At 43.3% G+C, this 24,198-nt stretch overlaps 1 protein-coding gene across 12 annotated transcripts in view; it reads left to right on the top strand.

The window, feature by feature from the left end:
- The window catches only part of PARD3B (par-3 family cell polarity regulator beta), a 665,445-nt gene that overhangs the window by 478,883 nt on the left and 162,364 nt on the right, over nt 1-24,198 (top strand). The window lies entirely within an intron of this gene.

Genomic DNA, 24,198 nt, shown 5'->3' on the forward strand with positions numbered 1-24,198 from the left:
AGACTAACATGGCTGCTACTCTGAAACCTATTAAATTTGTGCACACCATTTAGAAATTTTCCACAAGTTTATGGACTGCCAGGGTGTGATTGTCCAAACTATACGTGCACAAGTGTATACTTAATTTGCACATACAGTTACCACAGTGATTAATGAGAATAAGATAGCTGTCCATAAATGCACAGATATGCATACTATTTGAATAATTATACATGCTAAGTGTGGAATTTGCGCACACATTTGTTGTTCATAGAGTTTAAAGAAATCTGGGTTAAAATGAAGCTGTCGGTTTTTTTTAATTAATTAGAATAGTGAGTTCTTCAACAGCTCCTCTCTTTCTGTATCTTTAGTCTCATACCTATTGACCCTGTAGAGCTAATAAAGCTGTAAGAATGGAAACTGGATTGTATGCTAATTTGGCAAAAATGTAATTATTCTGGCTCATGCATCACCAACAGATCTGTTGACTAAGATCCACATTCAGAATCTTTATTACTGGTGAAGAGTTATGCTTGATTTCAGATCCAAGATCAAGTTTGTTCGGTTGGCAGTGTTATTGATAAACAAGAAACAGGGAACTAAAGGACTCCAGTATTACTGATTCACTTTTTAGAGTATAATGTCACTTCAAGCAGAAGTAATACTGTTTTTCTAGAGAGAGATAACAACATGAAATCTGCATGTTTCATATTTTGACTACGTGCATATATTATTCATCTGAACTTTTCCCACAGTTAGATTTAATTTTGATAGGGAGTCTTATCAACTGATATTTTTCATTATTACTGTTTATTATATATCCATCAAGCATGACAAAGGGACAGGACAAAGATGGAATTCCTGCCTCAAATTGCTTATAGTCTAAATTAAGACACATGGAAAATGGAGGTGACAAGATTAGATGGAACAGAAGGGAAGTTTGCAGGCCAGGACAATATAATTGTGTACTCACTTGGGAAGTTTGTAGATGCTTCTAAAGAGTAACTAAGGGTTTTCTTTGTGTTTTTTCTTTTGTTTTGTGTTTTTAAAACATGATTATAATTTATATCTGTTTTAATGTTAGGGGCTATCACTTAAAAGCTTTCTTGAAGAGTGGATTTTGAGAAGGGACTTGGAGGAGGAGCAGGTGCAGGCATGATGGGGGGGTCAGGAAGGATGTCCCAGCCATAGAGGGGAGCATGAAATAAGGAATGGAGATGAGCAATTTGGGCTAAGCAAAGAAGGCATTTGAGGAAATAAGAGTAGGATTTAGCAAAGCACCTAAGTGACTCAGAACATGTCTTATTGACTCTCAAATCAAACCTAAATGGGGGATGGCAAATGCAGACAGGTATTGGGATGGGGGAGGCAATTGTGGATGGCCTTAAAAGCATGAACAAGGAGTTTTGGGGCACAAGTGAAGGAATTTTAGAAGAAGACTGGGTATTGTGATAGCAGGTATCAGAGGTGATATTCACTGCAAAGTTTTGGATTGATTAGAGTGAGGAGAGTGTCAGGAGGGTCAGAAAGAAGGAGACTGAAGTAATAAAGGTTCAGGATGATCAAGTATTTTAGCAGCAGGAATGTAAAGAAAGAGGCAGATGTTACAGAGGTGAAACTGGCATGATTTAGTGGTAGAACATCTGTGGGGTAGAGAAAGAAGATGACATGAAGGTGGTGAGTCTCTGCTACATGGAGAATGGCTGATAATAGTTAATATTTATAGCGAAAGAAGTGGTGGGAAGTTTTTGTTTTTAATAAAGAAAGTAGAGTTCAGTTTTTGACATGTTGAATTCCAGCTGGCAGCAGGACATGTCATAGGACTTATCAGAAATACGAGTGCAAACAAGGAAGAGAAAGTTTGGATGGAGAAAGAAACCTGAGAGTCTGTGTTGTAGAGATGGTAGTTCTAGCTACAAGGTTGCCCAGAAAAAGTGTAGAGTGAGAGGAGGATGAGGGCAAAGGACATAACCCTGTGATAGGCTGACAGAGGAAGGGAGGAAGTGCCAACAGAGGAGACACTGAAGGAGCAGCTGGAAGAGGTAGTAGGAGAACTGGCAAAGCAGAGTTATTGAAACCAAGCAAGGAAGAGGTTTTAAGAAGGGTGGTTCTGCCATGTTGAAGGTCCCAGATCTAGGAAGATAACAATGGAGAAGCAGCCTTGAGATTTGGTCAGGAAAAGATCGTTGTTAACCATGACACAGGTCGTTTCAGTGGAATGGGAGGAAGCTAGACTGTAAAGAGAGAGATAATGAAGAGCTGTTCAAGGCACAAATTAATCCATTACCTACTAGGAAAGTTACACTAGACCAGGGGTGGGCAAACTTTTTGACCCAAGGGCCACATTGGGGTTGCGAAATGGTATGGAGGGCCGGTAGGGAAGGCTGCGCCTCTCCAAACAGCCTGACCCCCACCCCCATCTGCCCCCTCCCACTTCCCGCCCCCTGACTGCCCCCCTCTGAGCCCCCAACCCATCCAACCGCCCCCTCCCAGGACCCTCCCCATCCAACCCCTCGTGTTCCTTGTCCCCTGACCGCCCCCTATCCAACCCCCCCCTGCTCCCTGTTCCCTGACTGCCCCAACTCCTATCCACACCCCTCACCCTCTGACAGCCCCCCCCACCCCCTGGGACTCCCACACTTATCCAACCCCTCCCCCCCGTTCTCCATCCCCTGACTGCCCCTCCCCAGAACCTCCACCCCATCCAACGTCTCCCTGTCCCCTGACTGCCCCTTCAGGACTCCCCACTCCTAACCGCTCCCCTGGGATCCCACCCCTTATCCAACCCCACCGCTCCCCGCCCACTTACCATGCCACTCAGAGCGGCAGGACTGGCTTATTGAAAAGCCTGGGAGATGGGCGGGTGCAAGCCGTGCAGCCCGGCAGGAGCAGCGGGCCAGAGTGCTCCCCATGTGGCTGCAGGGGTGGGGCCTCCCCAGCTGAGAGCTCAGGGGCCGGGTAGGACCGTCCCGCCAGCCGGATGTGGCCCACGGGCCGTAGTTTGCCCACCTCTGCACTAGACTGTGGTGGATATTTTTATGCACTACATGCATACTTACTATGCTGTATGTAGCGATTGCGTATTTTTCATATCTGTAATATGTCCATGTGAGCTTGCATGTTTCGCTTGTCAACACCAATGCAGTTTAATGTATTAAAACCACCCCTAACCTTTGTCTTTAGTATGAAAAAAGTAACTGCTGCTATAGCCTTCCTCAGCGGAGATTTTTGAACATATTGGAATCGCTGCTGAACACTTTCTGCTCCCCCCTCCCCCCTTTTAACAACAGAAAATATCAAAGCTGTTACCAGTTGCTAACAGATTTCACTTAGTTCCTCATCTGTTGCTCAGCTGCTATTTACTTGTGGATTGTGGATTTTTTTTTAATTAAAAAAATAATTGCTTTCCTATTAAATTTCTCATGGATTGAAGTTTTATTTAGGTGGATATTATTCAGGGAGATCATCAAGCAAGCATGCTTGTATTGTTTTAATCGCTGTTTAAAAACTCAGTGTTATGTTTTACACAGTTAAACAGGACCTGTCAACTTCCACGTTTTCTGTGATTACCCCCTTTGGCCAGGTGTGAGATTTTTAAACATAGCTGAAGCTGGTTCTCAATTTGTCAGTTTTTAAAATCCATAATAGTGTTTGACAATGTTTAGTTGCAGGACACTTCATTGTACAATGTTTGGTGTTCTACTTCTTGGTAGTAAGGGCTAGGTATTGTGGGTAGTGATGTATTTATGACCTCCCTCAACATTGGCCAACATATGTACTATCCAAAGAATAACAGACATCTACTTGAGTAAAATGTTTGCATTTAGCATTAGCTCACATAGCATCATTTTGTATTTTACCATACTCTGTTACATTGGCTCATAATGACTTAGAAAGTGATCCAACACAAGACAACATAATGAAAGTTATTTGATGTTATATATCAGGTGGTAATTACTGTATATTAAATATTGTCATTCATGGAGCTGTGATTGAATTTATGCCATAACGTCCAGAAAAGCCAGTTACTCTTTTTGAATATACCAAAATATTCTCATTCAGTTACACTCTAAACTTTTATGTATTCCATAGAGACCCATAATAGCAGCGAGACTAGACAGTATCCCATTAAGTTCTCAGTTCAGCCGTCTCTTCCTGCACTAATCATTGTTTCAGGCCATGGCAAGGTTTGGAGAGGCGTGCTCTTCCTCAAGTCAACTCTCTTCATCTTGAAGGATTCTTCATTTGCATGAGAAACTGTGTGCTGTAATGACATACTTTATGCTTTAAATAAGGCCATTGTGTCATTCATTGTTTCAGAATTGCATCTAAGCCCTTTCTAAATTACTTTTTGGCTATTTTGAAGGGTTAATTAACCCCTTGGTGCAGAGCATTGGAATTTCCTAATGTTGAACACTAATGTAAAATGCATTAGCACTTAGCATTGGGAGCTCTGGACAGATCTAACCAAGAGGTTAATCTGAGGAAAATATCTTTTTCCAGAGTTTGCTAAGTGAGGGACTCTAGATTCTTAATTTGTGGTCTATAGTTATTTAATTGTCCTGCCTGTCATTATATACTTTCCCCACAAAGCTGGGCTTTAACTCAGTTTTCAAATTAAGTTAAAGACTGAACCTTTAAATCACCAAGGGAATGTGACATCTGTCCTACTCTGTCCCTGATCCCACCACAGCTGCTACAGGCCTAGTGTATAATAAATTTAACGTGTCTATGGCCCTGTTATTACCTTTTCCAGATAGGGTTGTAAAATTTCTGGGTAGCCATTCAGCTTTATGGATAAGAAGGTAAGTTAGCTAATGGACTGCAGCCATGCCAGTGAAATTTTAATAGCTAGTTCCCTGTAGGCAGAGGCCAACAGGCTGCAGTCGTGATGTTTTGCTGTAGTACCAGACCAACTGTGTACTTGATGATGATTCAGAGGGAAAAGGACAGCCAAACTGGCGCGCACAGGGAAGAAGCTTCTCATTCTTTTTTTAGTCTGGGTTCAGAAGCCCACTGAAAAGAAGAACTCTTGTCTTAATGTAACAGAGAGCTCCATTTGTACAATTAGCTTTACTGGATTGGTATCAGTAAAAAAACAAAACACTAGATTTGCATGTCAGTGGCCACTGCCGTTCACATAAGTGGTTCTGTGTACACACCTGTCTCTGAACAAGAAATAGAGAAAGGAATATTAGTTACAGTCACTTTTGTCCTCTTTGGAAATGCTACTTTTCCTCACATAACAATTCATCTTAAATTATTTACTTTCCTTTTCACAATATGAGCCATGAATATTTTATTTTTTATACTCTTAATTTGCCAATTTTCCTTTGAGCTAAGTGCCCTAGTGATTTTAATTTTTCATTTTAGTTGGAAGAGAGAAATGACCCTCATTCCCTCTGTTCCTTTCCCCCGTTATTACTATTACAGGCCTTGTACTCAGAATGATACTTTGTATGACTGGCGGTGTTGATCCTGTAATGGTATTGCAGAGTAGATAGCATAATATTCAGATATTGACTCCCATTAACTGTAGCGGTGTGACACCTTATATTATCTTTTTTTTCTAGCCTGTGTTGCTCTGCAAAGTTAAGCGTTTGTGAGAAAAGTTAGCAATATAATGTAGACAGATAGGGCAAATAATAGCTATCTTCTGCCTGGAGAGAGGTGTAATATGTATAGAGAGAGTGATGGAAATAAATAAGTAGTCGTTGGTAAACAAAAAAGAGGCAGCTAGATTAAATTATGATCAGATTAATTTAAGGTGATTTTAGAGTCATTTGTATATCAACTAACAGAGAAATCTGAGACAGATTGTGTCCTTTTGCATTTGGTGGAGAGGACCAGTTGAGGTGGCCAGTGTTCTGGGAAGCTGTTAAGCTATTATGAGACCTTAATTTCCTTTCATCTGTTAAGCACATCTACTGTGCAAATATCTCAGTAAAATAAAACTGTTTATTTTAGTGTGTACAGAAGGGGGAGGAGGTTGCAGCTAATGAATTTAAAAATGTATTGGTGGTTTGTCAAATCATTTTTTTTAAAACTGAATGATGTATGACATGTTCTTCCTTCTCCTCCATAGTATTGATGACTACTTAGTTATGTTTATAGTTTGTCCAAAGCAGAGGCAAGAGGATTTTTCTGTACTAAAAATGATCATGCAGACTGCCTACTAAAGACTTATTTTTTTTAATTAGGGGTCTGTTCTCCTCTTAATATGCATGCATAAATCTCATTAATGTTAATGAGACTTACACAAGTGCACTGAAGAAGAATAGACCCCTTATTCTCATTACTTCACTTGGATAATGAGATATTTGCTTAACAGATCAGAGCACAAAGTCCAGCTTGATTACTTTTAAAGACTAGAAATCACAAAGTTGTATTTTGAGAAGCAAAGTATACTTTTATAAAATAGCTGCATCTCTACTTCAAGTTAAAATACCATTATTTAAGCTGTAATTAAATGAATACAATTGAGAGCTGTATCTTTAAAGGACAATTTGCATATTCATTTCCATGAGATATCTACTTAAATATACACACACACACACACACTTAATTTTCATGTCTGTGTATGTAGTTCTTGTTATAACAAATGGAAACTCCAGTGCTGCTTAAAATATGGGCTCTAATTTAAGAAGCAGGACTTTCCTTGGGATGACAAGCTTCTCACAGGCTTCTCTGGGCTTCTGTGTTCGAGTTAGTGCATGACTGAATCTACAGGGCCCTAGCTTGCCGTGCACTAACTCGCCATGTTGCTCCTGCTACTGCATGCACTATGGACCTTAGTGTGCAGTAGCAAGGTCCACGCGATGTGTGAATGCAGTGGTGCCCAAACTTTTCCTGTCACGCCTGCCCCCTTAACAGTAATGGAATCTGTCGGCGTCCCCCCTCCGTTACGGCACAGTTGGCTCAGCAGAGAAGTTTGGGCTGAAGGTGGAGTTGGTGACTGAACTGGGGATGGGGGAGGAGGTAGAGACGGAGCTGGCCTGGGGGTGGAGAGGGAATGAGGGCAGAGCTAGGCTGGGGGTGGAACAGGGAGCAGAGTGGAGCTGTGGATGGGGCTGGAGCCGGGCAGGTGGCGGACAGAGCGGCTCTAGGCACCAGCTAAACAAGCAGGTGCCTAGGGCGGCAAAATACATGGGGTGGCATAATACAGGGGCCCCAGCTCCTACCAGAAGCGGCTTCCTGGCTGGATCTTGACTGCCCTGGGCAGCGGTAACCAGCCTGTTGTTCTGCCGCCAAATGCTGCAGGGCAGGGAGCCGGCTAAGTGGGGAACCTGTCCCCACCGCTCACCCGCAGGCAGCTGCCACCCCCGACCCCTGCCCGGCTGCAGAGGACGGGCCGCTCCTCCTCCGCTTGTCCCCGCCGCTGCAAGCCGAGGAGCAGCCCGTCCTCTGCAGATGGGGTAGGGGTTGGGGGTGGCCGCTGACTGCGGGAGAGCGGCATGAACAAGCTGAGGAGCGGCCCATCCTCTGCAGCCAGGTCAGGGCCGTGCTACCGGCTCCACCTGGCGGTGGCGGGGGGTGACCACTGACCGCGGAAGAGCGGCGGGAGCCGGTAGTGCGTCCCTTCCCTGGCTGCAGAGGACGGGTCGCTCCTTGGCTTGCAGCGGCAGGGACAAGCCGAGGAGGAGTGAATTGCCCGTCCTCAGCAGCTGGAGCAGGGCCGCGCTACCGGCTCCGTCTGGGGCTGGGGTGGGGGGGTTGGCTGCTGACCGCAGAAGAGCGGCGGGAGCCGGTAGCGAGGCCCTTCCCCGGCTGCAGAGGACAGGCCGCTCCTCCTCGGCTTGTCCCTGCCGCTCTCCCACGGTCAGCGGCCACACCGCCCCCAGGTGGGAGCCGGTAGCGCGGCCCTGCTCCGGCTGTAGAGGACGGGGGGAACATGGTGCCCGGGCGGGCCACTCCTACTCGGCTTGTCCCTGCCTCTGCGTCCTCCTCCTCCCCTCTGCGCCACTTCCTGCCAGGGGATGGGAGAGGGGAGCAGAGCGGCAGCCCGGGCTGAGCCCAGCTCGTGCCAGGGCCAAGGCGAAGACGAAGATGAGCGGGGCTGGGATCCAGCAGCAGCCCCAACCCCTGGCCCTGGGAGCGGCGGTGTTAGGAGATGAATCCACCTCGGGCCAGATCCGCAGCAAGGTAAGAGTTGGGCCAGGCGGGAGGGTTTTGTTAAAATTACACTAGTAGGAAAGGTTTCAGAGTAGCAGCCATGTTAGTCTGTATCCGCAAAAAGAACAGGAGTACTTGTGGCCCCTTAGAGACTAACACATTTATTTCACATAAGCTTTCATGGGCTACAGCTCATCCGATGAAGTGGGCTGTAGGCCACGAAAGCTTATGCTGAAATAGCTTTGTTAGTCTCTACGGTGCCACAAGGACTCCTGTTCTTTTTACTAGTAGGAAATTGTTTTATTTCACTAACTACAAATTCTCTGTTTTCATTTTTTTTTTTAACTTTTAAACAGTCAGATCAAAACTGCAAAGTGCAAACATGTGTAAAAGCCAAAAAAAAAAAAAAAAGCTGGGGGGGTGGTCAGCCAAACTTTTTTTTGCTTGGGGCAGCAAAAAACCTAGAGCTGGCCCTGGTGGCGGAGCAGGGGCCGGAGTGGAGTTGTGGCTGAGGACAAAGCCGGGCTTGGAGCAGAGCAGGACTGTGTGGCACTCCCTCTCCACTCCCCGTGGGGGCTGGCCCAAGTCCCACCGCATGCCCCCATGCAAAAATTTCTACATGCTTCCCTAACTGGGCATGCCCCACAGTTTGGGGACCATTGTGTTAAGGCACGGCAGGCTAGCATGCTGCACATTCACACCCTGGTTTGCAGCATATAAACCCACCTTATAGACCAGATCTCAGACTTCAATTTACTTGTTTCCCAGAGTACTCCTCTGCGGAAGTGGCCGAACACAAACTGCAAGATGAGTCCCTGAAAGTGTTTCCTCATTTGGTACACGTTAGTGTTGTATTTATTCTTCAGTCAATATACTTTTCCATTGCTCATTTTAACAACCTTTATCAACAAGAAATAAATATAGTACAAGTACCAGACGTTAATTCTACCTTTAAAGAACAAATTCAAGTATTTTTATTTTGGCTCATGTACTTCAATAATTCTTGCTACATAAATAAAGAAAAAAATACTTAACAGCAAATGTATAGAAATAGGGACATATAATGGGAATGCAAACAGATTCTGTAACTACAAAGTTTTGGCAGGTGCCAGTTTAACAGGTATTGCCATTAACAGCCATCTGTAGAGAAAGTGAAATGTTCTTATCTCACTGAATTACGATTTATGCCAGACAAAGCAGTCAAACTAAAGTAATATTTATTTTATAATACAGAGACATTGATTAAATGCACATGGCATCTCAAATCCAATTGACATTTTAAATCATAATGATTACAGACATGCAGACATTTATTTAACTATTGCTTTAAAAATATGTCTTACTGTTAATAGATGAAAGTCAGGCCTTGCCAGTATTTGTTAGCAGGCTGACCTTTTGTTTTGCTGACATGTAAAAGGGAGCAAAGCTGACTTTTGGGTAATCATAATTTTAGAGCATGTGGAGTTAGTCGCTTAAGAATACCAGACCCCTTTGAGCCACTCTTCCCCACACTCCTGCTCCTTTTTCTCAGTGCAGGATTTTAGAGGAGGATAGTCCAGAGAAGAAAAATAGTCCAGTAGATACAGTATTAGCATGGGACTTGAGAACCCTAGATTCACGTGGGACCAGATTTTTAAAGGTGTTTAGACACCTAATTCCCATTGATTTTGGTGCCTCAGTTCTCCACTTGAACAGTGGGGATAATATCACTTCCCTACCTCACAAGGTATTTGTGAGGATAAATACATTAAAGATTGTGAGATGCTCAGGTACTACATTAATAGATGTCATATAAGTACTTAAGATCGTTTTCTTTCTTAAAAATATAAGATGATGTGGCATTACTTTCCCCAGCCCTTTTTCCTCCAGCTCCCTAGTATACTCTTCTCCTGTCACTGAGACTTTCTGCCTGCTTTCTTCCAGCCTTTCATCTCTTTACCTCCATTGTGTCTACTCTCACCTCCCCTCTCAATTCTCTCCTCAACGTCACATTTTCAGTTGGTTCTTTTCTCCCCAAGTACTAGCATGCGTTCAACTCCCCTGTCTTAAAAAATGACCCACCCTCAAGCCATTACCCAATCTTTCTCCTCCTCTTTGTCTCCACCTCCTTGAACATGCTGTCTACAACAGGGGTCCGCAAGCTTTCGGAAGTGGTGTGCCGAGTCTTCATTTATTCACTCTAATTTAAGGTTTTGCGTGCGGATAATACATGTTAACATTTTTAGAAGGTCTCTCTCTATAAGTCTATAAACTATTGTTGTATGTAAAGTAAACAAGTTTTTTAAAATGTTTAAGAAGCTTCATTTAAAATTAAATTAAAATGCAGATCTTATCAGTTTAGTGCAGTGGTTCTTAACCTGGGGTGCATGCACCCTCTGGGGCAGGGCCGGTGCAAGGATATTCCACCTTGCACCCCCCCCCACCCTTCCCCCCACTCCTTGTACATCGGTTCATTGAGGGGCAAATCCCAACGAGCCTTTATAGATCCCAGGGGTCAGCCATACCCAGGGCTGCTCCCCAGACCAGGTTCCCCCCTCCCCACCCCCTGAACTCCCCTGGAGGGTGCACAGACTCCCCGCGAGCCCTCCCCACCTACCCCCTACCCGAGTCCATTCACTGGTTTTGCCGGGCTTGGGCCGCTGCAGCAGCTCAGCAGGGAAGAGCCGCCTTCCAAAGAGCCAGAGCATCCCGCTTGAGCCAGCAGCGAGCCCCAGCCATGGAGGAGCCAGCGCAGTGCAGGGGGGCGGCAGCGCTGCTAGTGTCATAGAATCATAGAATCTCAGGGTTGGAAGGGACCTCAGGAGGTCATCTAGTCCAACCCCCTGCTCAAAGCAGGACCAAACCCAACTAAATCATCCCAGCCAGGGCTTTGTCAAGCCTGACCTTAAAAACCTCTAAGGAAGAAGATTCCACTACCTCCCTAGGTAACCCATTCCAGTTCTTAACCACCCTACTAGTGAAAAAGTTTTTCCTAATATCCAACCTAAACCTCCCCCTCTGCATCTTGAGACCATTACTCCTTGTTCTGTCATCTTCTACCACTGAGAACAGTCTAGATCCATCCTCTTTGGAACCCCCTTTCAGGTAGTTGAAAGCAGCTATCAAATCCCCCCTCATTCTTCTCTTCTGCAGACTAAACAATCCCAGTTCCCTCAGCCTCTCCTCATAAGTCATGTGCTCCAGCCCCCTAATCATTTTTGTTGCCCTCCGCTGGACTCTCTCCAATTTATCCACATCCTTCTTGTAGTGTGGGGCCCAAAACTGGACACACTACTCCAAATGAGGCCTCACCAGTGCTGAGTAGAGGGGAATGATCACATCGCTGCTGGAAATGCCCCTACTTATACAACCCAAAATGCCATTAGCCTTCTTGGCAACAAGGGCACACTGTTGACTCATATTCAGCTTTTCGTCCACCGTAACCCCTAGGTCCTTTTCTACAGAACTGCTGCCCAGCCATTCGGTCCCTAGTCTGTAGCAGTGCATGGGATTCTTCCGTCCTAAGTGCAGGACTCTGCACTTGTCCTTGTTGAACCTCATCATATTTCTTTTGGCCCAATTCTCTAATTTTGTCTAGGTCCCTCTGTATCCTATCCCTACCCTCCAGCGTATCAACCACTCCTCCCAGTTTAGTGTCATCTGCAAACTTGCTAAGGGTGCAGTCCACACCATCCTCCAGATCGTTAATGAAGATATTGAATAAAACCGGCCCCAGCACCGACCCTTGGGGCACTCCACTTGATACCGGCTGCCAACTAGACATGGAACCATTGATCACTACCCGTTGAGCCCGACCATCTAGCCAGTTTTCTATCCACCTTACCGTCCATTCATCCAGCCCATACTTCTTTAACTTGCTGGCAAGAATACTGTGGGAGACTGTATCAAAAGCTTTGCTAAAGTCCAGAAATAGTACATCCACTGCTTTCCCCTCATCCACAGAGCCGGTTATCTCGTCATAGAAGGCAATTAGGTTAGTCAGGCATGACTTGCCCTTGGTGAATCCATGCTGACTGTTCCTGATCACTTTCCCCTCCTTTAAGTGGTTCAGGATTGATTCCTTGAGGACCTGTTCCATGATTTTTCCAGGGACTGAGGTGAGACTGACTGGCCTGTAGTTCCCTGGATCTTCCTTCTTCCCTTTTTTAAAGATGGGCACTACATTAGCTTTTTTCCAGTCATCCGGGACCTCCCCCGATCGCCATGATTTTTCAAAGATAATGGCCAATGGCTCTGCAATCTCATCGGCCAACTCCTTTAGCACCCTCGGATGCAGCGCATCCGGCCCCATGGACTTGTGCTCGTCCAGCTTTTCTAAATAGTCCCGAACTACTTCTTTCCCCACAGAGAGCTGGTCACCTCCTCCCCATACCGTGCTGCAGAGTGCAGCTGTCTGGGAGCTGACCTTGTCTGTGAAGACAGAGGCAAAAAAAGCATTGAGTACACTAGCTTTCTCCACATCCTCTGTCACTAGGTTCCCTCCCTCATTCAGCAAGGAGCCCACACTTTCCTTGACTTTCTTCCTGTTGCTAACATACCTAAAGAAACCCTTCTTGTTACTCCTAACATCTCCGGCTAGCTGCAACTCCAAGTGTGATTTGGCCTTCCTGATTTCACACCTGCATGCCTGAACAATACTTTTATACTCCTCCCTGGTTAGTGGGGAACAGCTGCGCCCCTCCTGCCCAGGCTGTGGCCTGGCGCCCCCCGGGCTCCTGCAGGCTACAGTGGATGTATGCGGGCACCAGCCCCCATGTGCCCCCCAGATCCCCCTTCGCCTAGGGTTACCATATTTCAACAATCAAAAAAGAGGGGAGAGCCCTGCCCTAGCCCCGCCCCCATCCACTCCCTCCCACTTCCCACCCCGATTGCCCTGGTCAGAACCCCCAACTCCCCCCTGCTCCTTGTCCCCTGGCTGCCCCCTCCTGAGACCCACTCCCAACTGCCCCCGTAGGACCCTACCCCCTGCCTGTCCCCTGACTGCTCCAACCCTTATCCACACCCCTGCCCCCAGACAGACCCCCGGGGACTCCCACTCCCTATCCAACCACTCCCCGCCCCCTGACAGGACCCCCAGAACTCCTGACCGATCCAATCCTCCCCCTGCTCCCTGACTGCCCCCCGGGACTCCCCTTACCAGGCCCATGCCGGTTAGACACTGGCTTCACATGGAGGCAAAACTCCACGTGGAGTGCTGAGGCAATGGGAGGGGGGGGAGCTGTGGGAGGGGCAGTGGCGGCTCACACTTCCGGGAGCCGCAGAACCTGAGTGCAGTGAGGGAGGAGCCGGGGGGGGTGGGGGGGCGTGCCTGCCCGGGCTGCAGCCCGGCGCCCCCTCTTGGGGGGGCTCCTGCAGCAGATGCATGCGGGCGGCAGTCCCTGTGTGCCCCTTGCCGCACTCGGGCTCTGCAGCTCCCAGAAGTGTGAGCCGCCGCCGCCCCTCCCGCAGCAGGCTCAGGGCCCCGCGCCCTGGCAGCTCACACTCCCGAGAGCCGCAGAACCCGAGCATGGTGAGGGGGAAGCCTGGGGGTGCACCTGCCGCCAGTTTGGGGTCCTGGCCGCATGCCCCGCTCAGCCTCTGCCGGCCTGGGCTTCCGTTCACTCAGCCGGTCGCGCGCTGAGTGGGGCCAGCGGCCAGGACCCCGGCTGGCAGCCACATGCCAGGCAAAATCGGCTCGTGTGCCAAAGATGGCATGTGTGCCATAGGTTGCCGACCCGTAGTCTATAACCATCATCTGAATCTCCTTTCTTGCAGTTTCTTGACCCTACCTAATCAGGCTTCAACCCTCAACACTCCACTGAAACTGTTCTTGCCAGAATCACTAGTGACTTCTTTTCAGCCAGTCTCTGGGCCTGTGTTCTGTTATCCTCCTTGACATGTCAGAAGCTTTTAGCGCTTTTAGAAAGTCGAGTTCTCACCTTCATTAGCTTCTGCTCTCTGTTCTCTCAGGTTCTCGTATTCCTCTGATTGCTCCAGCTAAGTCTTGTTTCTTAATTGTCCTCTTCACTTTTCCCCCTTTCTCTGGGTATCTCACAAGGCTCCATTTGTGGTCCCTTCCTCTCCCTCTACTCCCAGTCTATACATGCTTTCATCTGCAAAAGCATGTGTTTGATTACTGTTATGCCAGTGGTACCCACAAGTCTCCCTCTCTGCTGATGAGTGCTCCCTCTATAGCCAGTCCAGCATTGTGGCCTGGCTTTCTGACTTCTTTTCATGAATATTCAATTGATCTAGAACTCAACATGGCCAAAATTTAGCGGTTCATCTGTCTCAACAACAAGCCCTCCCAGCTCCCTCCCTCTTTGTTTGTCATTGCGAACAGCGGCACCATCCTCTCGCTCACTCTGGCCCATAACCTCAGCATCATCTTTGACTCAGCCCTTCTTATAAACAGACACATTCACATTTAAATCTTGCCAGTTCTTCCTACACAACATTTCTAAGATCTGGCCTTTCCTCTGTGACTACACTGCTAAAACTCTTGTCCGAGATCTTATCATTTCACATCTTGACTATTGGCAACCTCTTCCTTTCTGGCCTTGACTACTGCCGCTTAGCACCCCTCATGACCATTTGAATATCTGTTTTTAAAATCATTTTCTTGGCTCATCATTCTGACTACAAAGAATCCCTCTGCTGCTCCTTTCCCCTCATAAATTTCCTCCGCCTCAAACACAATTTCCCTGTATTTACCTTTTAAGGCCCTCCTCCATTTAGCCCCACCCCACCATGCTAATCTACTAACTTTCCACTTCACTAGCATTCCCAGCCTTTACCACCCACCAGTCATCTTGTCCTTTAAACAGCTTTGCACTTTCTAACCCAGCATGCATGGAAAAACGGCTTGATACCACATCACTACCTTTGTCCCCAGTCACACCCTTCCTTCAGCTTCACCTCTGCCATGATTCTTCCAAAGCCCTTCTGCCTGCTGACCATAGCTAGGCAGATTGCGAGCTGTTATTCCTTCGCTCCAACTTCCTCATTCCTTCTTCCTAGCTCTACTCCTCATTAATAACAACATGTTTGATTGGCAGATGTAACTAACAAAACTGTGCGGTTCATCACTGTGTTTGTTTGTTATATCCCCACCCTCTCCTATTCATCTCTTTTGTATAGATTGCAAACTGGGCAGGGATGGTCTCTATGTATGATTGTAGAGCACCCAGCATAATGGGAGCACAATACTGATTGCAATACTGGGGACTCTCCGAAGATAAACATTTACTAATCTTCTACTACTACTACATACAAGTAGCACATTCAGTCTAATCACTCCAAAGCACTTTACAAATGTTCATTTAGCCATGATAATGTAAGGAAGGTAAGTAGGCATTTATAACGAGGAAACTGAGGCACAGAGAAATTAAGGCAAGGTCACAGAGGATGTCTGGAAGCCATCGCTATGTGGAATTCTAGGTAAATTATGACTATGCTGTATAATTTGTGGTGAGATATATATTGCTGCCTCTTGCCAGTAGTCTAGGAACTTTAAAAAATGTGTTTCGAGTCTTGAAAGTTGACTCACAAGTTGAATAGTAGTCTGTGTATATGTATAGTATCTGTTATACAAAGTTCTGAGACTGTACTATAGCTCTTCACTATTTAATTTCAGTGTAAGGTTTGAAGTAATATACTGTAGTCTTGTGCCCTTTATTGTTCTGTATTTGAAGGTAGTGGATACCTGGCCTTGCACTAACCCCGGATTATCAGATTTATAGGTAATAAAGTGAAAATAGAGTTGTAAAAATTATTTTCCAGTGACAGATGGACGGTAGAGTTGTACAGAGACTTTTTTTTTCTGGTAAGAAAATAACAAGGTGAAAGGCAAGCTGCACTTCTTTGTATTCTTTCAGCTCCACAACCACGTTTTGTTGTTTTTTGTTTCGTTTTTCCTCATCTGGAAACCTGGATGCTTTTGCTGTTGGAGTTGTTTCATATAACTGACATACTAATGTTCTGCATTGAATTAAAAACTAGGTTGATGAGTAAACTGTTCAAAGAAATCCACTTTCCTTTATTCTCTTGTTGTGGAAGGGTGTGTCCCTTAAAGTGCCACTCAGCCTCCCTGACAACCAACAAAAGGTGACTGTGAGAGTTCACTGTGTTAAAATATATTTAGTCTTGTTAAAGATACATGTTAACATGATTGATTTTTTTTAATGTGACTGACACTATAAAATAACAATCTAAATGAGAGAGCTTTGTGACAAAAAGTGGAGATTTTGCAGTACGGTACTTCCCATTGCATTTCTGTAAAGCAATAATTCATGCTCCATAAAAGGAGATCATTTTTACTAGAACCAGGAAATGTGATATTTCCTTGAGGCTGGAAGTAACCTGCTTGACCTAAATTACTCTAAAATAAATTAGCAATTATTTCTTTCCCGTAAAAAAGTTAAGAGCAATAGATTAATTCACTAGCCTTTCTCCTCTGGACACAATTTTTTCTTAGTGTCTACCTGTTTAGTCTTTTTCTGCTTCCTACTGGATATTTGTCTCTTCATAAAGCCACTCTTCACCTGGAACACTTGAGCCTGCTTAAGAAAGAGTCAGGACTGCAATAGTAGATCCAGACTGAAATGCTTTGAAAAGTTATGTGGAGAAATTTTCAAGCATGGTACTCTGTGTCTGCCTATAGCCACTAGTGTTAACCACTTTCATCATGTATAGTAAATATTTGCTGAATTCATTGCAATTTAAAATAGCAGTTTAAAATCCTTCAAACAATAGATGAAACTGTATCTGTGGCATCCTTAATATGAACACCGATGGTGTTTTATTAAATCTCCCCATTATGATGATTGTAATTCTTGCAGACTGGTTCTGTGTGAAACTGCCTAATTTGTTGATTTGCATGCGATGTATATTGTACCCAGTGAGTAGTGAAAACCAGTCTGGCATGCCGCTTCCTAGTTCTGAATGGATAACTGGCTTGAGTCCTTACTAAAATCCCATACGTCAGCATTCTAAAAAGACCTTTCTGGATTTTTGACGGGGAGAGAGAGGAAGCCGTGCTGTGATGTAATATGTGATCTATCATCCCAGTTAGAAGCGCATCACATTTTAGACAGTCTGAAGTACACTAAAAATATTTCAATGGATGTGTGTGTGATTGTATGATCCTTAACATTTATTTTAGTTGAAATACTGGCTTCCTCTTATCTTGTGAAAGTATTCAAACTGGAGTGAATGGGTTTTAATCATTTCTGGGTTTAGCGCAGAGTTTTTAAAAGATTGTAAATGGATGATCCTGTCATAGTGGAAAAAAATCACTACAGACTAGGGCCTACTGTGGAAAACTTATGTCGTACTATAAACTGCTCTCCACACCCTTGCTCCATTTTCAGATGGGTACACAGACAAGTTAATCTTTCACTGGAGGAAGTTTGTTTTTGTTTTTTTTAAACTACCAAAAGTAAAAAAATAAAATCTGAATGGGCTGAGGTTTGGATAGTTAAATAGTTCAGGACTTACCTCTGCAGTTTACTAACTTAGGCTATGGCTACACTTGCACTTCAAAGCGCTGCCACGGCAGCGCTTTGAAGCGCTAAGTGTAGTCAAAGCGCCAGCGCTGGGAGAGAGCTCTCCCAGCGCTGTCCGTACTCCACCTCCCTGTGGGGAATAACGGACAGCACTGGGAGCCGCGCTCCCAGCGCTGGGGCTTTGACCACACTGGCGCTTTGCAGCGCCGCAATTTGCAGCGCTGGAGAGGGTGTGTTTTCACACCCTGCTGCAGCGCTGCAAATTTGCAAGTGTAGCCATAGCCTTACAAATATCTCAGTCCAACACCGAGCAAAGAAACATGCAATAAATACAACTTTACTGTATCAATACATTATCTTTTTTTGGTCTAGATTTTTATTGAAACACTGTCTGTACACACACTGTAAAAGTCTACAGCAAAGCTAAAATTGGAGCATTTAACCATCTCGTCTGAGATGTGTGTATGTATATAATGTATAATATATAGTGAAGGTCCATAACATTACTGTTTTAAATTCCTAGCTATATTCACACACAGACCTTGTGGATCAATAACTCTTATATAATGCTTTGTATCAATTGATCTCAAAATGCCTCACACCCATTCATGTGTCTATCCTCACCACACCCTTGTGAGAAAGGCAAATGTTATTAGCTCCATTTTACAGATCTGTAACTGAGACACAGAGAAGCTAAGTGACTTGCCCAAGATACCATACAGTCTTTGGCAGAGCAGGGAATTGAACCAGGATCTTCCAAGTCCTAGGTAGTGTCCTAACCGTTGGCCATCCTTCATATCAGTGTTTGTAAGCAGGGATAACACATTTGAGTCATGGGGTGTCAGTGTTTTTTGTTTTTGTTTTTTGGTGTGGGAAGGATGCCTATTACAGAGAGGGAAAATTATGGAATAAAGAAACCAAGAATAATCTTGTGGAGAAAACTCATTATGAAGTGTTTCATTGGTCTGCCCACAGAGACTGATGGACCCAAATCTGTGGAAGACATCTCTAAGGGAGGACACTGTATGGCTAATGGATCTTCGTATTAGTGGCCTTGGGGGATATTGTAGCTGTTAATACAGTGACTCTTAATTGTCCTTCCCAGATATTTATTTATTGTAAATTGTCATCTCATCAGTCACCTTGGTGACCACATGACCTGTCAGAATTTATTGGGAAAAGATTAGATCTCTTGTCATGATAGTCCTCTCGCTGTGAGGCTCTTTGTGGCAGCCACGTGTTGTTTTTGGTTTTGTTTTGTTTTTGACATCGGCAGAGCACTTATCACAGTCATATCCAAGCATACAGGAATTAAAATATAGTGCAGCTGTTCCAGGTAGTGGGCAGCTTGGTGAATTTGGGCTGTCATCATTTGGAAACAGTCAAAAAAAATTCATTGTGAAGAGTTTTCTATCTTCTTTTTGCAGATCAGATTTAGACTGGATCACTCACTTCTATAAAGGTGGGTCCATGCCTAGAAGGGGCAAACATTACAACATCTTTGGTTTAGCAGAAACCAGTTTCATTCATAAGTTTTCATAAAACAAAATGGGAAAGTAACTTAAACAGTTCAAAGCTTTAAGTTTAATCAAGCAGGGGAGGCAGAATATAGACACAAAACAAGCCTTGCAAAGGTGTAGCAGAGATCTGTGCCTTAAATATCAGAGAGAATTCTAAACCTTAATCTTTAAATCTAGAAGTGACCAGTGCCTTAAATGAGTAGTTTGCAAGAAAAAAATGAACAATGAAAATGAAATGGACTGTGTAATGCTATACCAATTTATAAACCCAAAGGAGAATGTTCGTGAAGACTAGTAAGAAGATCATGCTTGTGATAAAGCAGAGAAACACTCGAGCTTAGTCACAAAATCTATCAGCCAGTCTCCAATTTGGGAAATATTTTGCAAATGTAATCTGAAGTTTCCAATTATTTACTTGAAATTTGAGTTTAAAAAGTCAGAGTATAAAAAATCCTCCAAAATGTCACAGTCTACAAATTAGTTAAACAGCAGGAAGTGTTTTTCTCAAAGCAAAAAGACCAAAAGTAGAAAATGAAAACTTATTGCATAGCTACAGTTACCTCATATTCTTGCTCAAATAAGCAGTTTATGCACTCAGTTGCAAAGATCAGCCAAAGAGAGAAACTTTCTAAGGTAGAAGCCTTCAGAAAAAGACCCTCAGGAGGAAACAGACACCTAACACCTAGAAAGAAATGTCAATTGACACATCATCTACATACAGATAATTGAAGTAATGAGATTTAATTAACCGCACCAAGTGACTATTGCTATTAAGAATAAAGCAATGGGCCCAGAAAAGAATCCCACTGAATATCCACAGGAAATTTAAAAACACAAGATAAGAAAAATAATAATTTTACTATAGACTACACAGAAAAAGACATTATGTGAGGAAGGACTCAAACCATAAGAGTGCAAAAGCACTGGATACCAAATTTAGATGACATTGTATAAAACTCTTATGATCAATTGTATTGAATGGTGCAGACAAGTTACATAGAATCAACACAGATGACAATCCACATAACTGAACAATAGTAAGATCATTATAGACCTTTAATAAGGCAGTGTCAGTCAAGTATCTATTCAGTCGTAAAATCCAGTTTTTAAATAATCATGTTGGTCTTTTGAAGAAACAGCAAAATTTGATTCAAGTCAATACACTTTTGCAATTTTGAGATAGAACAAAGAAGTTGGGCAAAAATTACTGACAACGTGCAGTTTTATATTAGACTTCTTTAGAACCAAGGCTAGCAATACACAGATGCTAATGGAAAAATCTGAGAAACAAGGAACAAATTAATATCACCAGTGATGGGACTGACAATAAAATAAGTTAATTGCTTCAGGGGGAAAATAGAAAGACTAGGGATAAGCTGAACAAGTACTCATACTCAGCTTGACTACAGAACTCAAAACAGCAGTGTCAACTGAAGCTGAGTCAAATGGTCAGAATGAAGCAAAAGGTGATAAAGGAAGCCATCGGGAAGCTGGATGGTAAATAATACCCCTAATCTAGCAGAGGACATCCTGAAGCATTCTGACTTTATTAGAGAGGAAATTAGCAAACTTGTCAAGCTAATAAGTATTGGTGTGAAACCATAAAACCAAGAAGACATTGCCTTAAGCAGTGTCAAAATCATCCAGGGCCAGATTCAAAGCTCACTGAAGTCAATGGGCCTTGGATCAGGCCTCCAGAATTGCCATGGATTATGCCTGTGTGATTCAACTGAACCAGTATAAAACTTGTTGTTTAGGACTAATGCATTTTCTTTTGGATTAAAAGGTTACAGTGGAATTTACTTGGAGTTCTACCGAGACTTCAGAGTGAAGCTTTTCTCAAACTTCCTAGAAAGAGCTTAGCTTGAGATAGAGGACTCTCTAAGTGCACTTCTTCCCTGAATAGTGACTCTAAAAGTGGCACAGCCAAGTTCTGTTTCTCCATATCAGATTTTCTCAGTTCACAAGTAAGTTTTAACTGCTAGCCCTGCAAACTCTCCCTGGGACGTGAAAATCAAGACATTTCTTCCTGCTCAGTCATTATCCCCAAATACAAAGTTTTTGAGGCCAGGTGGTTATTCCCTTTGTTAAATCTGTGCAATCCCATTCTCTTGAGTGGCATTTCACAGGTATAATTCAAAGCAGAATGTAGCCTGTTAATTGGAATGGAGTTTACAATTCTGTTGATAATTCAAAATGAGAATAAAATCCTGTTCTCCCTCTTTTAGCTGTGTTGGGTCTACTAGGTTAACAGAATAAAAAGTAGTAAAAACTTGTTTTATTTCTAAAGTAAAGTAATATAACTGATTTTGGGGGAAGCAGTCTGTTATGTAAGAAGGTAACATTTCTCTTTTGTAGAGCTGGGCAAGAAACAGTTTTCCCTCCCTGCAAGAGTTTGAGATTTCAAAAATTTTCCCATCTTGAAATGGGACAAAAAGTCAATCTCAAAAATGTTCACAAACCAGTACTGGGGAGGTGGGGGTAGGGGCGGAATTCAGCTTGGGTAAATTGAAATATTTTATTTTTTGATAATTCAGAATGTTTTGTTTCCATTTTGACCTTTAAAAATTTTTTACCCCTTTTTAGGATAAGTTAACTAAAATTTCAAACCAAAAAGGCATTTTGAATTGAAAATGAAACTTTTTGTTTTGAAAATGGCCAAACAGGACATTCCAATAATTGGGGGGGGAGAGAAAAAAATTCAAATTGGGAGCATCTTAGAAACCAAACTTCTCCCTCAAACAGTTTCTATTTTGACAACTTGACATTTCTCATGAAAAACATTTCATCAGAAAATTCCCACCCCGGTCTACTCTTGTGTCACTTTTCAGAGTAGAATTTACTAGCTGGGAAATCAGAGGATTATTAATATATTAGGAAAATAGCTGTTTTAATGTTGAACCGAAGAGTTAAAATCATAAAATGTCCGCAAGCTGTGCGGGGAACGAGGAAAGTATACAGGAGAAAAGTGAAGGATGGTGCATAACAGCTGCTCTCAGAATATGGAGAGAGACTACTAAGCTTGAAACTCAGATGCATCTATTTTTCTTCTTTGCTTCCTCTCACTTTATTAAAAGATTGACTCAGGAAGAGAGTAATCTTGATCTTTTTTTTTTCTTCCTCTCATAAAGGAAAAAAATGATAATTTGGGGGCTTCCCAGTAACGTGTCTCATCTTTCTGTCACTTGGAGAAGGTCCAGTGAGCAAACCCCCTGCATAGGGCGAGCTCTGCTGCGGTGTGGGGGACACAAAGCTCTGCCATTCGCCTTCTTTAGGCCAGCAAATGCCATTGGGGTTGGTTTCTGCACACATGTGTAAGCTCCTTGCACCTGCTTTCTTTCTGCTGCCTCCTTCCCATAGAGGTATGGACACAAGTCCCAAGATTGGACTTGCACAACTGATCCCTCACTGTATGAAGGGAAAACAAAGTTACAGTTGGTTGCATTAGCCAATGTAAAGTGCCCATGTTAGCCTTCGAAAAATATCTAAACATTTAGCTAGAGAAAAGGTGTAAGTCAACTCCACTGCCTTTGCCCCTTTACATAAGGGACTAAAAGATAATACATTGGGGCGGCGTGTAGAGGGACAGGGATGGCAAAGTCCTCTTAACATAACCATGGCTAGTCAATACAAAAGTCTACAAGAAAACACCAATATAATACATATGAATAAGTGAAATAAATATAATTGAAGACAAAATTCTAGGTAAATTAAGGACAGAATAGTCATTAAAACTGTGATTGCCCTTCATTATTTAACACTAATTTTTTTTCTTAATTTTAACTTTCTGGCATGCTTTTCTCTTAGTCCAGGAAAGCATTCTCTTTATACTGTAGCTCCCAGAATCCCCGATATGGGATTTTCCTGTGTGTTAATCACTCATGGGTTTGTGTCCAGATATCCTCCTCAGCTTCTTTCTAAAATGAAAGTGGGCATTATGCTTGTTATTGTTCAGTTAGACACACAGTGAAACAGACTTTGAAAAATCATTTACAGAAGAATTGCTATGACTATTGATGGTTTTTGACAGTCTAATTTCTTCCTACTGGCCTTCTTGTCATCCCTGTCACTGAACAGCAGAAATATAGGTGGGGCAGGGAAAAAGCATATGAATCCAACTTTTACGTATTCTTTAACTGACCTTAGGTAGACGCTTAGATGGAGCTAAGTTTGCAGATGGTCCATATTAACAAGTCTGTTTATATTAGATGATGATGTGCTCCAAGCCTGGTGATTGAGTATTCTTTTGTGGAAATGTGCATTTACATACGACACGTAAGGAACAGGCTCAGTCCCATTCATTCGTAAAAGAATATGGTGTCGGTTTTTCTTAACATAACCCAGTCCTTTTGATGCGGGGAACGTTTGTCACTCGTTTAACAGAAGATCGCTTTTCGGGGAAATGATGCTTAAAATCACAGGTTCTGAAGCAGAAACTATCTTTGTCCTTTAGGATCCTGATATAAATGCCTAATGCTTTCAGAAAGAAAAGAGCAAGAAAGTCTGGAGAGTCATGTAAAAATTGGATGTTTGTGGCTTTTGGAGTAGACTGTATAACATGGGATTGTGATTCAAACTAACTTTAAACATAATTTAATCTGAGAATTTAGCCACAAACCAACCCATGTAATGTAGTAGGATATCAATAATACTGTGAGCTTTATTGCTCACATTATGTCAACAAATGATCATTTACCTCCAAAAACCTTCATTTTTACTGGGGTAATCTTTTAATAGTGAGTAGCTGAATTGTCTATGTAATTCATTACCCCTGAGCTGTAGTATGAATGGGATATGTTATGGGTTGTCATTATTCTCCATGGTGGCATGGAGAATAGACTGGGGATTTAAATTGGCTTCCACTGCATGAGCTAGATACATTCTGATGACTTGCTGTGAAATTGCATTTAGTTTTGGGGTCTCTCATGCTTCAGAATATAGTACAGTCAGTTGTACTGATGAACAAAGGTATGCAATTTATATAGGTAGGCGAGGTAAAATAAGAGGACTAGGGGAAAATTAAAATTAAAATGTTAGTTGATGTTATTTTTAAAAGTGACTTGTTGAATACATGGAAAGAGTAAAAAATTGCTATCAAGAGG

The sequence above is a fragment of the Mauremys mutica genome, chromosome 10, assembly GCF_020497125.1.
Source record: "Mauremys mutica isolate MM-2020 ecotype Southern chromosome 10, ASM2049712v1, whole genome shotgun sequence".
NCBI lineage: Eukaryota > Metazoa > Chordata > Testudines > Geoemydidae > Mauremys > Mauremys mutica.